General features: G+C 38.4%; 1 protein-coding gene across 8 annotated transcripts in view; it reads left to right on the top strand.

Moving 5' to 3' along the window:
• The window catches only part of ebf3a (EBF transcription factor 3a), a 138,024-nt gene that overhangs the window by 26,180 nt on the left and 89,344 nt on the right, over positions 1-22,500 (top strand). The window lies entirely within an intron of this gene.

Below are 22,500 nucleotides of genomic sequence, written 5' to 3'. Positions count from 1 at the left end.
ATATAATGATCAAGCCTCTCTCCCCCCCCCACCCCAACCCCCACCACCACCACCCCCCACAAACTCCCTAGAGATGTCAGTTGTGTGAAGATGCTTTTAAAATGTAATGCCTACAAATCAGGCCTTTTCAAGTTGTACTGTATTTGTAGACTGTTACTAATTTTATTTGCTATAGAACAAGCCCAATTTGCTTCTTGTAATGTTGATTGAGGAATCATTTCAACAAGGCTATTCCTTGTAAGTACTTGTTGTTTATCTGTGGAAAGCCGCTAGAATCCCATCCAACTGGGACTATGAGGTCAGGCATGTCCATAATGAAGAGCAGCCTGACAATATCCAACCATTGTGGTTATGATTGTTTGTGTAAAAGCTATAGTTCGCTTTTTTAGCAGCAAGCTGAGCCTACCAAATCTACCCCTCAGGCTAAAAAATGCCTGGATGGAAATAGGTCAGTTTCCTTGTGATTTATTTACTGACCAAACATATAGTTAATTCTGGAATAAAAACAGAAAATGCTGCAAATACCCAGTAGGTCAGGCAGCACCTGTGGAGAGAGAAACAGAGTTCATGTTTCAGGCCTGTGACCTGTCATCAGAACTATTCAAACCTGGGCCAGAATTGTCCCAGATTTGCACAAAGTGCGGTAGTGGGCGGAAAATAAGTCATTTTACCCACCAGCCACAATGGTATCGTCGCATTTCCACCTCATTAATTATGCAGCTACAGGAAACATGCCGTTTTGCTGGTGATTTGATTGCCATGCCATTACCTCGCCGCTTCCTCACGCAGGAAGCCATATATAAACAGCAGCCACATGCACACTTGTCAATGCTTGCAGCCCAGGACTGCTCAGGTGAAGACCTGGTCCCAAAAGCCAAGAAGAGTGCAGCCCTCCACATCAGTGACGAACCCCCAGGATGCCTTCTGGGCGCCGTGGAGCCTACCGTGATGTCCTCTACCCTCACTCTGCCCGCAGGAGGCCCATCAATCTCACCACTCCGGCTTGGGAAGCGGTGGCAGAGGTGGTCAGTGCCAATGCTGCACCCAAAAGGTCAGCCATCCGGTGCAGAAAACAGATGAATGACCTCATCCGTGTCACCAAGGTAAGGCAACTATCTCATCACTCTAAACTCACATTCACAAGGCCGTCACACATTTACTGGCATCTCACTCACTGCCAGCTCAAGGGACATCACCACTTTCTCACACACACCCTCACATCACCATCTGGTCTCATCTCCTCTGAGACTTCCTCCTCAGCCCTCACCATCTTGAGGCCACTTGCACAGATCAACATGTGCCCCCACACACACCCTGGGATACCCCCCTTCCCCAGTACAGCCCTCATCCTGCAGCCTCTTCTCCTGCCTGAGGTCACTTCTCCCCCTTCCCCAAACAAGCCCTAGCCCTGCAGCTGTTGAAAAGCCACCCCTGTCTTACAGCTGGTCTGATAGGTAGAGACCTGCCTCTATTTCCCCCTAAAAGTGATGTGGTGCTGCCTGTGAAGCCTGGCGCTGATGACCATGAGTTTTGCCCGAAGCAAGGTAGATAAACAAACCTCGAAGTCCTGAGTGAAGTGCAGCTCACCAGATGCACGTCGCTTACGTGTGGTGGCGGGAAATGCATACCGCAGGTGGAACGGACGATCACAAACTAGTTTCACGATGGCGTGAAACCAATTTTTAGCTTTATCGCCATTTTGTGTGTCCACCCCTGCTCCCCCCTGCCCACCATGACACCTGGTGTCAATGGGGCCGGAAAATTCCGGCTGTGATTCTCACTATAAGCCCTGCTTGCCGATATCATCCCCCCACACTGGATCATCAGGGCACACGCTGACATGTTTCACAACACATAGTGCACTCTGAAGTTGGCAAGTCAGCAGCAGGCCACTCAATTGAAGCACAATAACATTGAACTGCTCTATCAGTCGTGATCCATTGTCATTTCAGGATAAGATCAGCTGTATCAGTTCAATTGACCATGGAAAGTTTGCAGAGCATCCCATAGACTAGTCAAGCAATCTAATATATGTATCAGCCACCATCCCTGATTCCTCCATTACCTTCTCTGGGCATATGCTATTCTCCTGGTAGGATGACTAGAGATGGGAGCTCAACGATGCACTCAGTAAGAGTGGCCCTGGAAGCTCTCAACATTAACTCTGAATCTTATGAAGTCTCATGGCTTCATATCAATGCCAAGGAAGTCTCCTGTTGATTGGCACCCCGCTCATCACAACCACCCCTCACCTCCGCCCCCCATCACAGCCCATCCAATGGATGAAGCAGTACTAACCATGCTATCAACACTTGGAAGAGGCATCAAAAGAAGCCAGGGCACAGAATGCTCTGTGGGTGAAAGGCTTTGATGTCCTCATCAAGCAATTTGTTTGTACCACCACTGACTCAAGTGGCTGAGTCTTGAATGATACAGCTGCTGGGCTGGGCCTACAACAAGTAGTGAGGGAACCAACATGAGGGATCGACCTTCTTGGTCTTATCCATCCCAATTTTTCTCTCACAGACACATTGATCCCCAATTGTAATAGTAGGAGTGACCACTTTACAGTCTTCATGAAGCTTCATAATGAGAATTTCTTCAGTTGTGTAATGTGATACCACCATCATGCTAAATGTGGCAGACTAGACGGACATAATCCTACACTGGGTATCTGTGAGGTGCTGCAGCCCATCACCAACAGCATTGTATACCACACTAATCTACAATCACATAGCCCAGCACATCCTTCACTCATCCAAGCAGGGCCGTGAAATTCTAGTTCAAAAGGGAGTGCAGAGAGCATGAAAGGGGAAGAACCAATTGTACCTTAGAAAGAAGTGCTCATCTAGTGATATTACAATACTGGCCTACCTGCATGTTAAACACCAAAAACAGCATGCCACAGAGCAAAGTGGTCTCACACCCAAAGCTTTGTTGCACAACCACAAATAGATGATAATTGCAGTGGACAATCAAGTAATTAGCTGAAGGGGAATCCACCAGTAACAATCCCATCTTCAATGATGACTGAATACAGTGTTTGAGTCCAAGAGACAAGATTGAAGTATTTGGAAGCATTTTCAATCAAAGTGCTGAGTAGACAATCCTACATTGTTTTCTTCTAAAGTCCTCACTGTCATAGATACCAGTTTGCAACCAATTCAGTTCACTCCACATGACATTAAGTATTAGTCGGATATGCTGGACACTGAAGTTGATTGGAGTTGGCAAAATACCAGTTGCAGTGCTGAAGACCGACGCACCATAAATAACATTCTCTTACTCAAGCTTTTTCAATTCTGCTATGGCACTAGCATCTACCTGACAAAGTGGAAAATTGCTATTCACCTCAAAAAGACAAATCTAAACTAGCTAATTACTGTTCTATCATCCCCTCCCAATAATCAGTAAAGTGATGGAAGCAACCATTAATAGTGTCATTAAGCTTCACCTATTCTACAATAATCGACACACTAATACTCAATTCAGGTTCTGCCCAAAATAGTTGGATCAAGACCTCATCACAGCCTTGATCTACACATGGATGCAAGAGTAGAATGCCAGAGGAGAGGTGAGAGTAATTACCAGTGATTTCAAGGCAACATTCAAACACATATAGCACCTAGGACCTCAAAAAGCCAAAATCAATGGACGTCAAAGGGGGGGAAAAACATGTCAATAACTGGAATCATACTTGACGTACGGAAAGATGATCATGGTTGTTGACGCTCCTTAGAGCAGCATTCTCAGCCCAACCATCTTCAACTCCTTCATCGATGACCTCCTTCTATCATAAGGTCAGGCTGTTCACTGTTCTTCCAACAATGAAACCATCCCACATTAGAGTACTGCAGGACCTGGACAACCTTCAAGTTTTAGCTGACAAGTGTCTGGTAACACTTGTGCATTGTAAATGCAAGGCAATTAAAAAACCTGTCCATGACCTTCAGCAGAACTGTCTTCTTTCAGGATTATTTGATATTTTCTCCAATGAAAGGTTATGAAAATAAACATTACCTGTAATAATTTTTAAAGTAAAGAATATCCGCCAACTGCCAAGTTTATAAAGAGGCAATTAACAAAAGGTGGCTAATGTGTTCATTGGAAGTTGTTTCCCTCAAAGATAAAAAAAGAAGCAATTTGTTAGCTTGTCTAAGTAATGAAGAACACCTTGGAAAACTTTTTGATTCCCGTCTCTCTATGGAGTTAGAAATAACTAAATGCATGCTTCTGAAATAAAAGACTACTGCCAAAATCAGGTGTTTAAAATAAAGAGCTGGGAAGCTTTGGGGAGGCTCGAAAAGATAGAAATGCCAGAGGAACTATTAGAAGATTTCTTGCTTAAGTCAAATATGATGACCCACTGCTATGGGGAAGCATGGAGTATTCCTCCCTTAATATTGTTATATGAAGATAAGTGGTAAAGTAAGTATATTAAAAACCAAAGGTACAGAAGGGAGTTGGGATTTTTGAAAACAAGGAGGTAGAGGGTTGGGAGAAGGAGCTAATAAGGAATTCCAGATGGAAGATGCTATTTGTTCAAAGAGCCCCAGTCACCAAGAGCAGAGTGAATAGAGAGGAGAATAAGAGATAACCCAGGATCAGAAGAAAGGAGAATGTTTGAAGAAGTAGATGACAGCACTCATATACCTCTGCAAACCAATTTCAATGGAGGAGATTGTTAAAGTAGGATGGGCTTTGGAAAAGAACACAAGGATCTTGAATTCAGTTTGAAGAAGATTCAGTAGAGGGTAATGTGCATGCAGAACATTGTGATGGTTAGAGTATAAACTGCAGCATTTTGAATGAACTATGACCAAGAACTTAGCACTTGAAGGGTTGCAGGTTTAATTATGGTCAGTAGATAGATCTCCACTGATCCCACTTCTGAGGTGAATTATAAGGGTTACATATGACCAGCCTATCATAATATTTTCTCCCTAATTTTTCTTCTGACCAGTATGGAAATGTCTGACTGCCATTCAAGATTTTTTCTAGTGGTGTTTGGCAACTCAATGAAATGACACATTGAACATGTACCTGATCAGTCTGTGGAATCAGGCATTGGTGCTTCAGTGAACTATACTGATTCAACATAGATAAGCTTGAATCTTCTTAGATTTTTTTAATCAACAAATTATTATGGGTCAAATGTTAGAAAATAAGAATTGTCTGTACAATATGAGTTTAGTGAACATTTTTTTTATCAGTTTTGTTCTTAGACTGCAAGCAGCATTGCTGATACTGCTTCTGTGAGAGGTAAGTTCTCATTTTCGGCGCATGTTGTAGTTGTACCTTGCAATGTGCATGAGTACAAAATAATATGTTGTAGCAGTCGCGCAAGAATGTGCGGTATAACTTTAATATAATGCTGCTAAATCCACATCAATTTAAAATGTAAAGGGTTTGAAAATATTCAGCCCTTCAGATTTATTGCCATAATGTTGGTAAAAGTTTGCCAGAAGGACCAAGAGGTGTTCATGATAACTTGATGGGGGCAGAGCCTCTGCCCACCTGAAACATGGTCACCAATATAACAGGCAATGGGGCTGGGGTGGTGACTTGCTATCGTGGAACTTCCAATGACTTCAGCCTCCAAAGGAAAACAGTGCAGAGTTGGCACAGGAATGCCTAGCAAATGGCAGACCCAATGGTGTTAGTGGGGCCAGCCTAGGTGGGTATAGGTTGCAATCAAGACCTGGACTACTGAAGAGGATGCAAGTGCAATTTGAAATATTAAAAAAAAATAGAGCAACACACTTAGGGACTGCTGGTGGAGAATTAGAAGAATTCTGGATGGGAGCCTATTCCCCCACCCCCATATGCCTAGCAATTGTTCTGTAATTTATAGGCTTCCTGGTAGATTGCGCACCTGCCAGGGGAAACTATCTAGATGGCCCCCTGTTGACTTCATATACTCTACACACAATTCTGGTGTAAGTACCAGGATTGTTGGTCTGCAGAATTTCAGGGCTACAGTCTCACTTTGCTCGCACTGTTCACAATGACCATCACTATAACAGCCATCAAAATTATATTGGTACAAAAGTATCCTATGTGCATATGTGGAACCCAGGGAATGTGGCAGATTTTATTGAAATTGCGCAAGCCATCAGTTTAAGTATTCCAAAACTGGTATTGGGGTCTTGCAAGTAACACAAGTATAGCTGCAAAATAAGAGCATGGACCACTCTCTGGGGAGGAAGGGGTGGAATTGGAGGATACAAAATCAGCGGAAAGGCCAATAGGTAGCTCATGAAAAAGCCCATGACCCAAATTGACTTGCTCTCCTAGGTTGAAACCTTGGTCTGAGATCTTAGCCAGGGTGACAATGGAGGCATTGCAATCAGCCTCAATGCTTTTAGGATACGAAAGGAAATATTCATAAATGGCTCCCTCTTTAATTCCAGTACCCACGCTGGGAAATGTTCATGGCTCAACATTGGGTGTAAACAGGATTGGGCTTGAGTGTGATGCTCCCATAATGAAACGATCCTTTGGCAGTCGCCATCTAGGTTCCCATTAAGAATGTTGACTTAAGTGAGGTACTGGGGGTTGCTAGGTCTGTGCAACCATACCCCAGGATAAGTCATGCCTTCAGGGGAATAAGAGAGCATTGCAAAAATAAAAAGAAACACATTTTGAGCTCCATCTTTTGTATCTCAGAAATTGATTGTGTCAGATTCCACAATGAGCCAAGAAGCCTTGCAGTTCAATTTCAGGATTTAAAAATACACCACCTGCAAAAATGAAAAGGAAGTTGCACTTAATGTTTGTAGTCTGAATTGACACTGGTATGCTGACATCACATCATTGCACTCATCCAATTGAATGCCGAGCGGCCTGGATTTTGAGTTCTGAGCTCTGCAAGAAAGCACCAAACCAGAGTGAATTCAAGCTTTATTTCATGATGGTTATGCAATGCAAATGGTAGGGAGATCAAGCTTAGATCAACAATTTTGATGTGATTTTGATTTGCAATATAAAGGAGCAATGTGTGTTTACAGAACTGCAGCTGAAGCTACGAGTGAGAAATTTAAACTTTGCTTTATTAGTTGTTTTTTTACTTTTTCTGCTCATCTGTCCTCCCCATTTTTATCATGTGACGGATTGAAACACAATTTCCACTATTAGCACGCAAAAGCTCTGAAAGGTGATGTGGTCCAGCTGTAGCCCACATAACATTCCATTTTCCTCACCATCCTTCCTGTTCAGATTAAACCCCTGATGCTTTATGATTGGGTAGATAAGTGCCTAATGTAAACGTAATTATGTGCTTGGGATTTGATAGCTATCAACAAGTTTGAATTGGACTATAGTGACTCTAAATGGACCTTTAATTAGAAAGTCAAAAATAAGTTGAACAAGCTTTTCTGTTTGATTCAGCTCATATTGCAAATAGCTTACATTTTTGAAATCGTAGTGATTGATAGCATGCTGGAGTAGATTTTTGTCACAAGCAGGCATTGATTGAATAGGTGAAACATTTGTTTATAGTCATTTGGCATCCTGAGCAATTCTGAAAATGATTTATTTAAAATTCAATACTTCTTTTGTTTCGCCACATGATAGAAGAGTTAAGAATAGTTCAGAGTAGCTGAGAACACCATTCCTCAGAAAGAATGTATTTGTTTGTAAGTGGAGAGTTGCAAAAAGGCTGTGAAAAATAGAGTGGGGATAATTGGGTTATCAGATGTAGACACTACAGGGAATTGAACATTATCTGCTCTCAATGCGAGGACCAGTGGGTCACTTCCTTAACTCTCCAGCTTTAGTTCTTCCTCCCTCTGAAGGAATCCAGACAACGTAAAATGGGTTTTTACTGCTGGCTACCCCAAACATCTCCGTTTCTCTGCCCTTCAACAGGTTGACTTTATGAGGCATGACCACACTAAATAACATCTTGCCTTGCTTTCTCTCCATTGATTCAACAGTCTTTAATTGCTTAGAACACAAGCCAGATCCTCAGCTTCAAGTGTGCTTCCCTTAGCTTCAACTGCTGTTATTCATTTCTATTAGACAACTTCTAACTAAGATATTGACTTGCACTTTGACACAGACACTGCTACTGTGTTTGATTGCACCGTCAATTTAAAAATCTCGCAGAACAACTTTGTAAACTAGATAACATTATTATAAATCTGTTTTTTTAGTAATATTAATATGGACTAAAGTCCCAAGGTAAAAAAAAATAGTAATTCATTACTGTGTTAGGAAAAATATATACGGTATCCAAACTGCTCTGGAACTGGTGAGACAGTACAGATTTTTTCCCCTTTTATTCCAACTACTGCATAAAGCTTATTTCCATCAAATCTCAACCCTTTTTTATCATAAGATGAGATTTTTCTTGATAAAGAGATGAGGACTCATTAATTAGCTCTTCTCTGAAGGGAATTGAATTAAGAAAAGACAAAATTTTCTCTTATTTTGGTGCATTGGCATAACCCATGTGACCTTCAGATTGTTTATGCTTAGACTAATTGATAACCTTCTTTCTTGGTTATACAATATGATCTTTGTTGTAAGCATAAAATGTGATCTGGAAGAATACGTAAATAAATTACTAAGGCATTTTTCACCTAGTTGTTTTGCAAAGTTCTAGGATATTCAGAGTATTTTATTATTGTTAACACATTGAAAAAAACCACTAGAAACTCAGGACAATGATAAATGTCCTTATTGCTCATATAAATTTGCACAATTATTCTTTGGTAATGGATTAAATGGTTAACACAGACACACTTAGGATTTCTCTGGAGAATTTCCAACCTGCCTACAATATGCTTGTGTAAAATTGTACTGGTTTTCTATAGTACTGAAAAGGGAGCTTTCAGTCAACAGTAAAAATGATGGGATTGCAGATCAACTATAAATCACCAATTGGAATCAGGACTAGTACTAATTAATTAAATTTGATCATGTTGGGTCTTCCTTAGCTTGCTTGAAAATGACTAATTCATTTATAGCAAGGTGTTGAGTGGAGAAGAAACAATTTGATCTATAATCCAGCAGTCAACTATAACTGATATAGAGAAAAAACAAGAAATGAAGTAATGTCTTTTAGTACTTTATTGCAATCTGTAACACTAACCTGAAAGGATAACTATAATAAAACATCATTAATGGTGTGCTGGAAAATTGGAAAAGTAGACAAGCCTAAAACATTATATTGACCTCACACACATGTCCATTGATGCCAAAATGCCCAATTTGCATCCGATGTAAACATTCCTGGAGAAATTGAACTGGGCACATCAATTCCTGATTTGGAGCCATTATCTCATTCGCTACTAAAGGCACCATTTGGCACTTTTCCCAGGGCAATCCTTGGTACTGGGAAGATACCAGTTGGTGTCCTTGTTACAGCTGTGTGGAGTAGATTAGAGGTAAAACAAATGACCAACGGAAGTGTATATTAAATGAATGAAGCTCAGTTTTGGATCAGTATAAACATGCCTACAATGGATTGAATACAAGCCCATTTTAGGTTTAAATATATAAATACAATATAATGTTGCTGTCTGAGCTGTAGTGGAGGAATCAGTAAGATTACTGATCCACTTTCTACTTGGAGTCTCTAAGTTTCATACATTTCAGGCTAAGTAAAGGAAAAATAGTGATGATGTTTTCATTGATGGGAATTCATTATGTTATTCTGCAACCTTTGTCTCCTTAACCATCATAACGGAGTTTTATTTAATTTACAGTTTATTTTCTCCTTTTGTGCTTTATGCAAGCAGTAAGTCCTTGTCAGGAAAGTGATATAGGGATGGGGGAAAGAAGTGAATGGGATTTGTGTTGGGACCATTAATGTTCCTAATGTACATTTACCGTCTGGATTTTACTATACAATTCAAATTGGTCAATTTCTGGACAATGCCAACATAGGGAAAGATGAATGCAGTTCAAAGGCTAACAGGGTGAGCTAAGTAAAATATCCAATGGGATCAAATTGATAGAAAATGAAATGCAATACAAATTAGCGTAAAGTGTTGCACAAAAAAAAGTGATGGCATGCTCCATTTATGGTGTTGAAATGGTTAACAGTGTGTTGAAAAAGATCTGATGATGTTAGTGAACTTGAAGTTAATGTCTTCAACCATATAGGAACAGCAATCAATAAAGCAAATGTAATACTCAAACATATTTCTGAATTAGTTGGAGTACAGATTAAAGGATATTGTGCCAAAATTTGTACAGTGCTATAGTCATGCCACACCTTAAATACTATGATTAGTTTGGGTCATCAAAGCACGAAATAGACATTCAAGTCTTGGAGATGATACAGCAAAGAGCCAGAAAGCTGATTTCTAGCAGCAGGGAATTAAAGACTAGGGAGACATGTGGTCTATTGCCCTTAAGGGAAGTGACTAAAAGGAACCTCAGTGGGGTATATAAGATAGTACATGGTATTGAACAGGTAAATCTAGGAAACTACTATTGTAGGTTAAACTATAGAACAATGCGCATTGATTGAAAATGGTAAACAATAATTTAGAGCTGCTATCAGAAACTTCCTCGTCACACAAAAAATAATAAAAACCTGGACTTCTGGGTTGCGGAGTTAAAGCAAACACCTTAAAATCACTTTAAGAAACAAGTGATTATTGGAAAATGGGGATTATACGGTTTTTCTGGATGAGTGAGCTGAGTTGGACCAAATGGCTGCCTCATCTACATCTATAAGCAAATAAGAAGTACATGAGAGTGAATCACTTTGACTTGTCTTTTGATTTTTTTTCTCCCCTTACAGAGAAGCATCTTGCCTGCCCTCAATCCTTATTTTATTTCAACTCCTCCATTGAGTCAGTTCTTATACTATTTCAACTGACATTGGAAAATTAATATTTGGTTGATTGCACTAAGACCACACTGCCAACATATTAAATTTCCTTAAACTTTCAGAAACTTTTATTTTCTTCTATTACCCTTGAATGTTTCTCCATACTCCTCTTCTTCTGAAGACTCTGACTCTTCTTTGGATGTGGCTTCATGGACATCAATGGGCATCTGGTACTTCATCCTAGTGGGTATTCTTCACTTGTGAGCTTGTCAGTAAGTATTGTTGGGCTTTTGATCATGGCCTCTTAATTCTGTCCTATCAATGTCTACACATTTACAATTCCAGCTGGGTTGCTGTTTGCTGATCAACAGTGGGAGCTGTGGTTGAATTTTTTTCTCTATAGCCAAGGAGTAATAAGACCAGGAGCAATGCTCAACAATTTCCCCCGCAGAGATTCACCAGTTCTGTGCATATCTTCAATTGAGGCTAGGACTTTTCTCTCAATTTCACATCATATGACACACTTACACAAGGATCCATCAGTTTCATAAATGATCAATTTGACTTTTTTGAAATTGCAGATTAAAAAAGTGATCATAGTTTTTGCTGCTTTAGCAAATTAGAATTAGTTGCTCTCATTATAGTTCCCATTTCTGAAAAATCATTTTAACAGTGTCTACATCTTGAAGAGGTCACCCTCTGTTATAATGATCTGTTGTTCATGAGCCTACTTTATACCAATTTGTGTGTGCATGTGCAATCAGAAATGACTCAGAGTGAGTCAGATGATAATCATCTGCTGTTGATATGAAGACTTCCCTTATCTGACCACCATGAATCAGGCTGATTCCAAGTGAATGAGATTTTAATCACCTGTCACTACCCACAGCACTTTCTCTATATTTATGATAATTTTTTTGTCTTTTTATTGAAATTAGTGTTGACTGAATCAAGTAATCCTGATTAGCAATCTCACTGTATCCAGTCAAGAGTGAAATGCATCAGAGCATTATTGCCACACCAGAACATGCTAAAAATTAAAACAGGGAGCAGGAGGAGTATGTCGGCCTTAGTTATAGATGATGGGTTGCATTTTGTGTGCAAGACAATATAATTTGAAATGGGTCTGAAAAGAAAACAATTTACGCAAATGCTGTTGGGCCCAAATCAAGTTCCAGATACACACAGTATTGTTTAAAATAGTAGAGTAAAATACAGAGAAAGCAATTTATATTAAAAATATATTGGATTGTTTGTTTAGATTGCATTGTTTCAAATTTAGTTGATCAGTTTCCATGGTTTTACAGAATTTGGAAGATCATTAAAGACAAATTATTTAAGGCCAGTAGAGTTGTGGGGATAAACAAAAGATGATGCATCAGCTGAAAATCTGTTCTCTTGAGGTTCTTAGGCTGCTGAAATTGTGCGGGTCAGTTATTCACCTTAAGAAAAGAAAGGAATAGGCCAATCTATTGTTAAGTGGCTCTATCAGATCTATGGCAGCCTCTGCACTGTTATAGAGGGAATCCTGCACAACAAGACAACCAAGAGGCTATCATCAGGGTTTCGATGGATAAGACAAGAGGTTGAAGGCAGTAAAGGTAGAAGTAGTGCTGTCAGAGAAGGTTTACTTGAGGAGGTAATGAGGCCTACAATCAAGCCACACAGTCAGTAGTTTTTAATGTTTGCTTACAATTTGTTTCCTCATCTATTCTTTTCATCTGATGAAAATCCCAATAGTTGATAAAATATTTAATCTGTATGTTCTCGAGTTTAGTAGGAGCAGTATATTTGTTATTAATTTAACACTCTTAATCATTGTCTAGCTTTTCCAATGAATAAATCAAATGCGTTTCTCAGCAGCACCATGGAATTTTTATATTCTTAATGCTACATATTGATTGACATCCTCAGCACACATAAAAAGTAATGACAATGTTTTGTTATCTTTATGTTGTTTTGTTTGCATGGTTGTTAAAATGTGGAGTCAGCGTGTCTGAGACAGGATCCTAACAAGTTCCTTCTAATCAGCTTTGGAATTTTTCTGCCAGGCAAAAAAAAATGCTCAGCAAAGAACAAAGCTGCACTTTTTCCCAAAGAAACACATTTGTTTAAAGATTGACCTGTCAATTTGTGAATCAACATTTCTGTTTTTTTACTAGCCATCATGCTTTCACTTTTTTTCTTGAGAAGGGGAAATAATACAAAGCTGCTATTTGTTGTTTGAAGGAAGTAAACTTCATCAGCTCGACTTAGATGCGTACTTCAAATGTCACTCAGTGCAGCTTTCTTGTAATGAAATGCTGCATACAGATTTCTTTCTTTAGGCTCAAGGGGATTAGACCCAGTAAAAGAAAAATTCAGTCTCCCTGCTCCAGTGCATCGAAGTGAGAAGTTTAAAATCCACAATTTATTCAAATATTGATATTTCTACTTGTCAGAGAGAGGGCCTTGAAATTTCCACTGAGCACTGTTGTCAGAAAAATTGCAGGAGATGTGTCAGATAATTCATAAACGGAGTTCACCACTGTGAAATCAGTTGGGAGCAGCAAAGAAATATATATTCTTGTAAATGTAGAATAAGGGCAATATAACAGAAAATAGCACTCACTTTTCCATCATGTCAAGCAAATGTTCAATTTGGACGAGGCATTTTTTAAACAGCTTGCTGCTTCTCGTGAAACCACAAAGCATGAAAAATGTTTTGAGTTCTGCATTGTAGACATGGGATCTGTTTGTTGTTTTTTCCTCAGAGACCTTTTTTTCCCATCTTGCATCAGCCAATCAGAATGTGCCTTTTTATGAGCCTCAGTAATCAACCCTGTTCTGCATGTGGTTTGCATTAGGGCCAAAAAAGCTGTGAACGACTAAGCTAATGATGTGAGGCACTGGTACAAATTCCAATCTGTTGAATGTAGGCGAGAAGCTCCAAGATTCCTCTTTAGTATCCTCAGTTCACCACCATGTGGTGGAGTCATCAATTACGGTAATTTCAGCTCAGGGAGTGTTTGGTTAGGAATATTTGACCCTATTCAGGCACTGTCTTATTTGTTACTTTAACCCATTACTTCTTGCACATTTGCAGCGAGCTTAGGAAATTGCAGTCCGTTCTTCGAGATCGCTCATTTATTTTTCTCCAAGTTATGTAGTGGGCGTGAAATCTTGAATTACAGGATAACCTGGCAACTCCAAGAATCTGCGAATGCTGTGCCTGATCCATACTCACAGCACTGACAAGCATGTATGTAGATGATGAATAGGACAAGGACAGGGGTGGGGTCAGGAAAAAATTAGTATGAAGACATGTCTCTCGATGCCAGATGATCACATAGTTCACAGTGCTGCTGACAAGCAGGCTTCTGGCACAGCTTCTAGCCCATCTGGGGGTGATAGTATAAAGTATGGGAAATGTAGAAGAGGTTAGGGATCAACATTTTTAAATAATTATACTGCATATTAGTTTCATTGAGGAATACTGAATTGCAGACAGTTTGAGACAAGCTACAGTCGCAAGTCCTTATGATGCTGATACTGAAGTGTTTAACTATTTATTTTATGTTGGAAGGAACAAGTTTACTTTTACATACAGAACCAGTAATAATTATTAAACAAAGAAAAATTATTCAGTAGTTACAAATCTATCCAAAAGAAGTGAACATTATGATAAAGTTTATCAAGCACAAATATAGCTTTAGCTTACACATGATTTAGGGCTGCACAACATTTCCCCATTAATGCATGTTAAATTATAGCTTGATGAATAAGCTACATGTACAAATACCTTCTCAATTTTGCGTTGTTCCTAGCCGGACACTACAAGATACTGACATCTTTGGCTTGTTAGAGCATAAATGCCTTCAGAGCTGACGTTTTCCATGCCTGCCTGCAGCCTATTTCTCTTTTTTACCCATTGCTTACTGTCTGCTTGGTGTCTGGGTGAATCTGTCATCTGTGCCAGAACACGGCCTGCTGCACTACTGACAGTGAGAAGGTAAACGGTGGCTGCCTGAATCCCCCATTAACTCTGTGAGTCGTATTGATTTCTTGTAAAAATAATGATATTGACAGGGCTTCTAGGAGTAATTGTTTCCAGAACAGGGAGGTCAGCGCAGTAAGGGAGGATTTTTGGTTCTGGGGTGGTTTGCAGACACGGTACAAAGGACTGCGGGTGGAGGGTAGTCAAAGCAACAGTCTGAGCACTTCACATAGTTAGGTACCTAAGAAAGAACCTGAAGAGTTGATATCATTGACATTGTGACCACTGTACCAATTTAGAAAGCAATTTTACCTGCCTGTTTGAGAAGAAAAAAACGGTTAAATGCCACTAATGTTAAGCGTGTGTTTCTGCTGTGTGTATTTGAATGTTCCAGTGTGGTGGAAAGCAGTTTATATTTTGTAGTAACCCCAGAAGTAAAGGCACAAGGGACATGTCAATGAGAACAGGTACTCCTGAGAAATCAAGAGCCACTATTGTTAGTGTTCTATTACATGGATATGTGTGTAACTCACAGACAGCTGTTGAATAAACCAGCATTAGCAATCAACAGTGAACCTACAAACTAATTGTGACCAATTGTGTCAAGAATGGACTGTTATTACAAAATACCAACAGTTTTGACATAAAGCATAGATATGACATGTTATATTTAGGCAAATTAGACCACTTATTTGTGGGTTTGCCTATCCCGGACCATGAGGTGTGTTGGACATTACCTAAAATTGTGGTGCAGTAGTCTACATCTGGTAGTAGCAGCTTGGGGCTGTACATGCAGCAATACACAGGAGCGTTCAAAGCTACTTCTTCAAATCTTGATCAGAGCAGCACCCTTGCCAACTGCTGGCCCATTAAATATACATGTGTGGAGGTCGTAGCTAGAGGTCTCGGGTTCAGCGCAGCGATATGCACGTAGGCCAAATTGGACTAAAGGAATCCTGAGAAAAGAACATGCATAGCTGTCGCTTATTATTACATTTTAGGGCAAAAAAGAAATTATTTACTGAAAAAGATAATCAAAGAAATAGGATTATATAAGAATATTGCATTACCAGCCACTTGGTAGTGAGGTCCAAATATAGTGGAATGTCACAAAGTTGTATTATATTATTTGTGAAAGCAAAAATGAACCCCTTACGAACATAGATGTAAAAGATGTCACACTGAAGAGTTGAACAGCGGAAAAAGGGAAAAAAATAAAAACATTTTTGAAATAAGTTTGGAGAGAATTTCCAAGTGATTTTTTTCTCTTTCGTAGGCCTTCATTTACACTGGACTTGGTATCATCCAGTCCTCATTGGGGCTGCCAATTGCTTTCTCATATTGGGAAATGCCATCTAAAAATGACAGTATTATGTACAAGAGAGCACCTATAGCATGATTCATTCAGTTAATTAATTGATATGATTTATATTTCACTGTTGAAGTAAACCTGTAAACTCATATTTTCTATGATTGAGGCTGACTCCACACCTCATGAGAGACAAAACATAAATGTGTTTGTATTATATATATTTCAACTTCATTTGAAAATATTTTCTAGCAGCAAAAATAAAAAGGAAGATTAATTAGAGCAGGTAGATGTGCTTGAGTATAATTAACATATTTTAACAAACACCCACTTCTTTGTCTAAATCGTTAAGCCTGATCTGTCAGGGTAATGAACTGCAGCAGAGGCTTATCAATTAACCTGACAAAGAGCAGTTTTATCACAAACATTGCTTTTGCTCAAATTTACTTCAAACAGGTTACTTGTCATCATCTATGAAGATATTTGCCTGGACATCACTTCCCTCAGTAAACCTGGTTCTTTCAGTCCCATTTTACAACAAGATTTGTATTTGTTGTAATCCAATAAACATTGCAGATGAAGGCTGATGTGGCCCTGTTGGGAAATGGTGTCCAGGCTTGTAGCAACATCTAATGGGCATTTAGGTGCAAACTAGCTGTGAAGTGTTAAATATTTACATGTAGAATGCCAATAGTAATTGTCCACTTTATCTGAGGTTGCCTAGGGAAATGTCCTATTTGTTTCTGTACTCCTTCATTAAACAGAACACAGGAAAATCCCCTTGCAATTTTTAGAATTTAGAATTAATAAAGCAAAGTGGGAGAAAAGTGACATTTTTTGAGTTATTATCTCTGCCCAGTGCCATATAATATGGTTTTGACTCTGTGTGGCCTGTCTATTAACAAGACAGGTTGAGATTCACAAATAATAAAAAATATTTATGTTTTTCCTACTGATGCTAACAAGGTAACATATCACAGAAGTACTGACAGGAAAAGAGTATGGTAACTGTGTCTTAAGAATGCACAGCACAGTGGGATCCCTTTCTGCTCCCATAAACTCCCTGGGATTCTATGTTTTGTGTCCTTATTATTCCTCAGATTGTCTTGTGCTTTTTGTTTTGGAAACCTGATGTGTCACAAATGCATCCATCTCATATATATTTGATAGTTAATATTAGTCTCAACCAGGAAAGTGCACTTTACATGTGGCAACATACGATTACCTGAGAGCGTTATTGCTAAGAAAAAAAATCAATACCAATTTATAATTCACGATTGCAGCCTATCAGTTTTTATGGCTCTCTATCCAGTCTCATTAATTTTTTATTATGATTGACTGAAACTGAAAGATTTTTAACATGTTTCGCTGTTATTTATTCAACCTTAATAATTAAATAAACCTTAATTGGCTGTATTTTGAAGCATCTTAAAGCCACGGTCAAAATGGGTTTTGGTGTCTATACATTATTAATATCAAAGTACCACACTTTTTTCTGAAGTGAGCTGAGGATACAGTGTTAACAATCCTGTTACAATCTAGCTTATATAGTAACACCATCAAGTTTTATTCAGTTTAATTTGTTTCTACAATGTGTGTTGTTAATAACAATGACCAATAAAACTTGTAATTGAAAAATCTCAATCTGAGAAATGGCTTTATAGAAATTATTCTATGAAAACATGATATGTTATTTAATAATGCTAGATTTTCTCTCAAAAGTACCCAAGAATGAGGATGACCTCACAAAGGACCTTTCTGATTGGTGGTTAAGTTGTTCCTTTCAAAAGTGATTGACAGACGGAAAATTGCACTTTCAAATTTCATCCGTATTCATTTCAGTTGTACTTCCATATGTCAACCTCTTGCCATTCCCAGACTGGCCAAGGCTGTATACATTAGCTGGTACCACAGTGATAAGGAAGACAATTCCTTAGTTGAGCACTTTGAAAGAAAATCAATCATGTCATAAATGAGAAGTATGGATAAATTTAAACAGTGGCAACTTTTATCATTTCATTTTTAACCACGTAGGTGGATTTGAGTTTGTGCTCCTTCTAAGAGCAACCCAAGGTGTGTAATGATTGCAAAGAAAAAAGAAAGTTTAATATTTGAGGTGCTTTAAGAGACTTTGTTTATGTAAGACCTCCTTTGTCTGCTAGGTGTCATGTTAGTTTCACACAGTACGGCAAAGGACTGGAACATTAAATCCTGCAATTTAAAATCCAGGATTAAACTGGACATTTTGACAGAATGTCAAAGCTCTCTGTTGACTACGACAAGGGTTCTCAGCTACACCAAGCAAAGCTACATGTCTCCTCATTTAGCATGTCAGCGCTGTTAGTGTTGCTGCAAAATCTAAGAAATGTGTCTTAAGTATTTTACTGTAATTTCCATAAGAAACATGCCACAAAACAATATGGATCTGCTGATCTCTTGTGTTTAAATGTTAGTGCTTTCTGTAACAACTTAAGAAAAACTTTGTATTTCCATGAAATTCAAGAACAGGGTCATTCCATGCAAACTGACCTCTGTCGGTTCTCATTATTTCATTTACGTAAACAAAGCATGCTTGAAAATAAAATTTTAAAAAAACCTGCCTGAAGCAAAATAAATTCTTTAAAAAGCACAAGTGGGAAGGCTAGCCTCAGTGGTACACTTCATTAGTACATTGATGCAATGTGCCATGGAGTGTAGGATGTGTGTCCTGTTCTCACTGTTCCCTGCAGGGCCTGTTCTGAAACTCAGTTGGACAATCAGTGAAGGTGTAAAGAAGAGCCAGCCTGTGGAATGGGAGAAAATTTAGGAGAATCAGTTCTTGCTTCTCCCATGCAAACTCTAATAAAAGCAATTTCATGAGACCCATATATTGGTGGCTGATGCCATCAGCACAGGTTTTGTGCAGGACAAATGCAACTAAAGTGGCATTGGCAGAGCTTGGGAATAAGCCACCTACCAGCCGCCTCATCAAGAAATGGGGCTGGCACAAGGCAAAAATAAACCTCAAAGTAGGAAGAGGGGAAGATGGAGGTTAAAATAAAAGCTGAAATATTGGAGCACAAGAATAGTATTGTCACATCATTGCCTTATTTGTTCTGCTCATGCTAAAACAGATCTTATATTTAAATTCATTTTTTCACTGTAGTCCATGACACAATTTAATACTTAATATTTGGATGAGATACATCCATTCAAAAGAGTAATAAATTTCACATAAAGAATTATTATTGAAAACAAATACATTCCTCAAGTGTTGGTTCTACAATCAGTTTTTCTTGCCTTCTATTAAGCTATAAAATCGACTGTCACTCCTCATCGATTGCATCTGAATTGTTATCTATATTTCTCAAAAGTACCCTTGACAGTTAATACAACATAAATTGTAATCTGGGGAAATGTCTGTTTGTGGCAGTAAAATGCTCTGATTCTGAACAAAGTTATGTGGTTATATTCTCTAGGAGCTGAATTTTCTTTGAGGGAAGAGGAGAGAAGGACAAGGTGTTGGTTCTTAGTAGTAGATACTCATTGGGACTAGAGCCTCAAAGGAAACAGTTGGAATCCATGAAACTTCTTTTTTTCTAGCTGCCAAGTCAAACCAGCAGTAAAAGGATTTCTTAGGATTTAACTCTATTCCCTCTTCTTTAACAAGAAAATTAGTGTGTAAAGGAGATCTGTCATGATAAAGAGCAGCTTGACTGCCACCTCTCTTTCCCTGCAGATTCACTCAATGACTCCCCCTGGGATTCTTCTTTAAGCGTCATAAGGCCAAATTTATTGTCTCTGCTACATAATTTCAAAATTTGATTTGTGCCATGGATCAGTATTAATTCTAGAATAAAATGAGAAACAATTCATAAAAGTGGGTGTAAGAAACAAGGCAAACTAATGAGTTAGTTACTAAAGTATGTCTTAATTTCTTTACCGTAATGAACTCTTTTTATTACGTATATATTTAATTCTTTTCTTTTCCTTACATGAAATGATTTTACAGACCTTGCCCCATGTGGGAAATCTTTTATTCACATCTAACAGTGGCAGGTCCATAATATGTGGTTCATTGCAGTGTGAAAGTAGATTTCAGCAAGGTTAACAGCAGGGGTATAGTAAATTAGAATATTTTTCCCATTCAATTGATGCTTTATCTGAATCAACTGGAACTTAAAACAGGTACTATCAGAAGCTGATGATGATATTTGTCATGTGAAGTAATCAATCAAACACAAAAAATGTTACCACACTCACATTAACTAGGCTGAAAAAGCATTTAAAATTTCTAAATAATTAAACTATGGAACATATAGAAGCCAGCAAAACATGGCAAGGTATGTTTAATCCATAGATGTTAGGTATGGGACAACCCTTGCAAGATTAGCATGACATCTTTAACAGAACAAAAATAACCACTAGAATGACATGTATCATAGCTTATACATTAATAAAGGAACATCCGTCATTGAAGAGAAATCTTTCTGCCACATTTATACATAAGGTGTTATATAAACAGATTACCAGTCATACTGACATTCTATTTAAGTTGTTTAGTAGTCCTACAGTGCTGTTTTTGTGCCCAGTCATTTTATCACTTAAAGAAAGGTAGGTGTTACATTTCTAACAATACAAAATTATCATTATCTTTGATTATTTTTGTAAAAATATTCTAAAATTAAGTTAAAATGAAACATATGTGCATCAAAACTACTTTCAGCATTACTGTAACCGCTTGTGTAATCTGATAAGTAAATAATTTGAGATTTGCCTACTGTTAAGATGTTGGTGTGTCCTTATTGGACTGTAGCGCACAGACATATAAATCAGTGTCCCAACTATGGCCTCATTAAAATTGATGAAAAAAATGGTGGTTGTATAAATGTAGCTTGCTGGACTGGCAAATTGTCTTATACTGGTCTCAATTACTTCAATGTTGTTCTGGCTTGGCATTTATAGTAATTTGTCAAGGCCTGTATTCAGTAACAGATTGACTCACATAACTGGAGCTATAATTACAACTGTTAGCTCTACCTTCTTTGTCTTTTTCTGTCTCGTGACTCCCATTCCTTTGTGAACTCTCATAGTGCAAAAGCCATGTGTGTCTTGTTTTGTTTTAATACATTACTGACCCAGGGTCTCAGGTTACTGGGGTTCCTGTCATACATTTACTTCCAATCTCGTAAAACACTGTGCAAAAAGCAGAAGCAGACCAGTGATGATTGCCCGATACCCTGCTACACGGCAGCTGCTAATTCTATTTTGTACCGAATTTGCAGCTGTTCCAAATTAAAATGTATATTGTAAATGGTGTAAATTTATTTATCCACAGTTACTGCACAGTAAAAATGCCCACTTCCTGATGCCAGTTTTAGACCAGCTGTGAATCAGAATGGTGTGCCTCAAGACTCATGTAAATAGCTCAATTCAAATCCCCACTGGTTTTCTGACCTGCTCACAACCACAGCGCATGCGTTGCACTGTAATTTGATACTATCCAGTGCATGTACAGCTTTGGGTGAAGGGACCACATAAATGCTAGATAAGATTGAGTTCAATTCAGATCAACACATTCACACTAAATTTAATCTTCCATATAAATGGAGTGTGTGATATGGTATATGGACAGAATAAAGTAGTACACTCCTTTGTATAGAAACCAGAATGTGCCAACTTCTTAACAATTAGACTAAAGGGAAAGAAGCAGGCATTAACAGTTATTGAGTGAGTGTGCCATTGGAAATGAATTTTGAGGGCAGGCAATAAACAAAAGATATGGAGAACTTATTTTTATCTAGAAAACTATTAAACGTAAATTGATACTTTCTATTTGGCCCTACTGGATAGAAAGCTTCAGCTTAGGAATGATCTTAGCTGACAATCAGCAGTTCTGAACTGTGAGATCCAAACCCCATGATGAAATTTCCCCCAACTCATTAAAATAAAGCAAACTGTACCAAGTGTACTGCTGTGTGATTATAATATTTGGTGCATGTGACAGGATCATTTTAGTGATTTGCAGGATTTATCTCCTCTTAAAAGTACTGCCTAAGGCTAGTCTAATTGGTAAGAAAGGAAATTCCCTGTACTCCGCCTGTCAGTCTTTGTTTTATTTACTGAGAACTGCCTGAACGTATTTACACAATAATGCGTAGAAATCGCTGTGATGATTCTGATGCAATGGAGGACACAATGGAAGTTTAAAGTTGAAGAAAAATATTAAATTTCACATTTTATAAACAACTTTTAAATAACTAAAGCACACAGTAAATATTGCGCTAAGAGGTACTCTACAGTTTGCGCCTATCTTTCATGTTTGTAATTTTTGCAGCAACTATTATTTTTACTTCTGTTTTATTTCAGTAAAGCAATGAACCAGCCATTAATGCAACATATACAAAAACGTTTTTGCTCAATTGAAGTCGCCAGGAGATGTGCTGG

The sequence above is a fragment of the Cetorhinus maximus genome, chromosome 20 (assembly GCF_964194155.1).
Source record: "Cetorhinus maximus chromosome 20, sCetMax3.hap1.1, whole genome shotgun sequence".
NCBI classification, from domain to species: Eukaryota; Metazoa; Chordata; class Chondrichthyes; order Lamniformes; family Cetorhinidae; genus Cetorhinus; species Cetorhinus maximus.
Note: the sequence above shows the minus strand (reverse complement) of the source record. Positions and strands in the feature narration are given on the sequence as shown.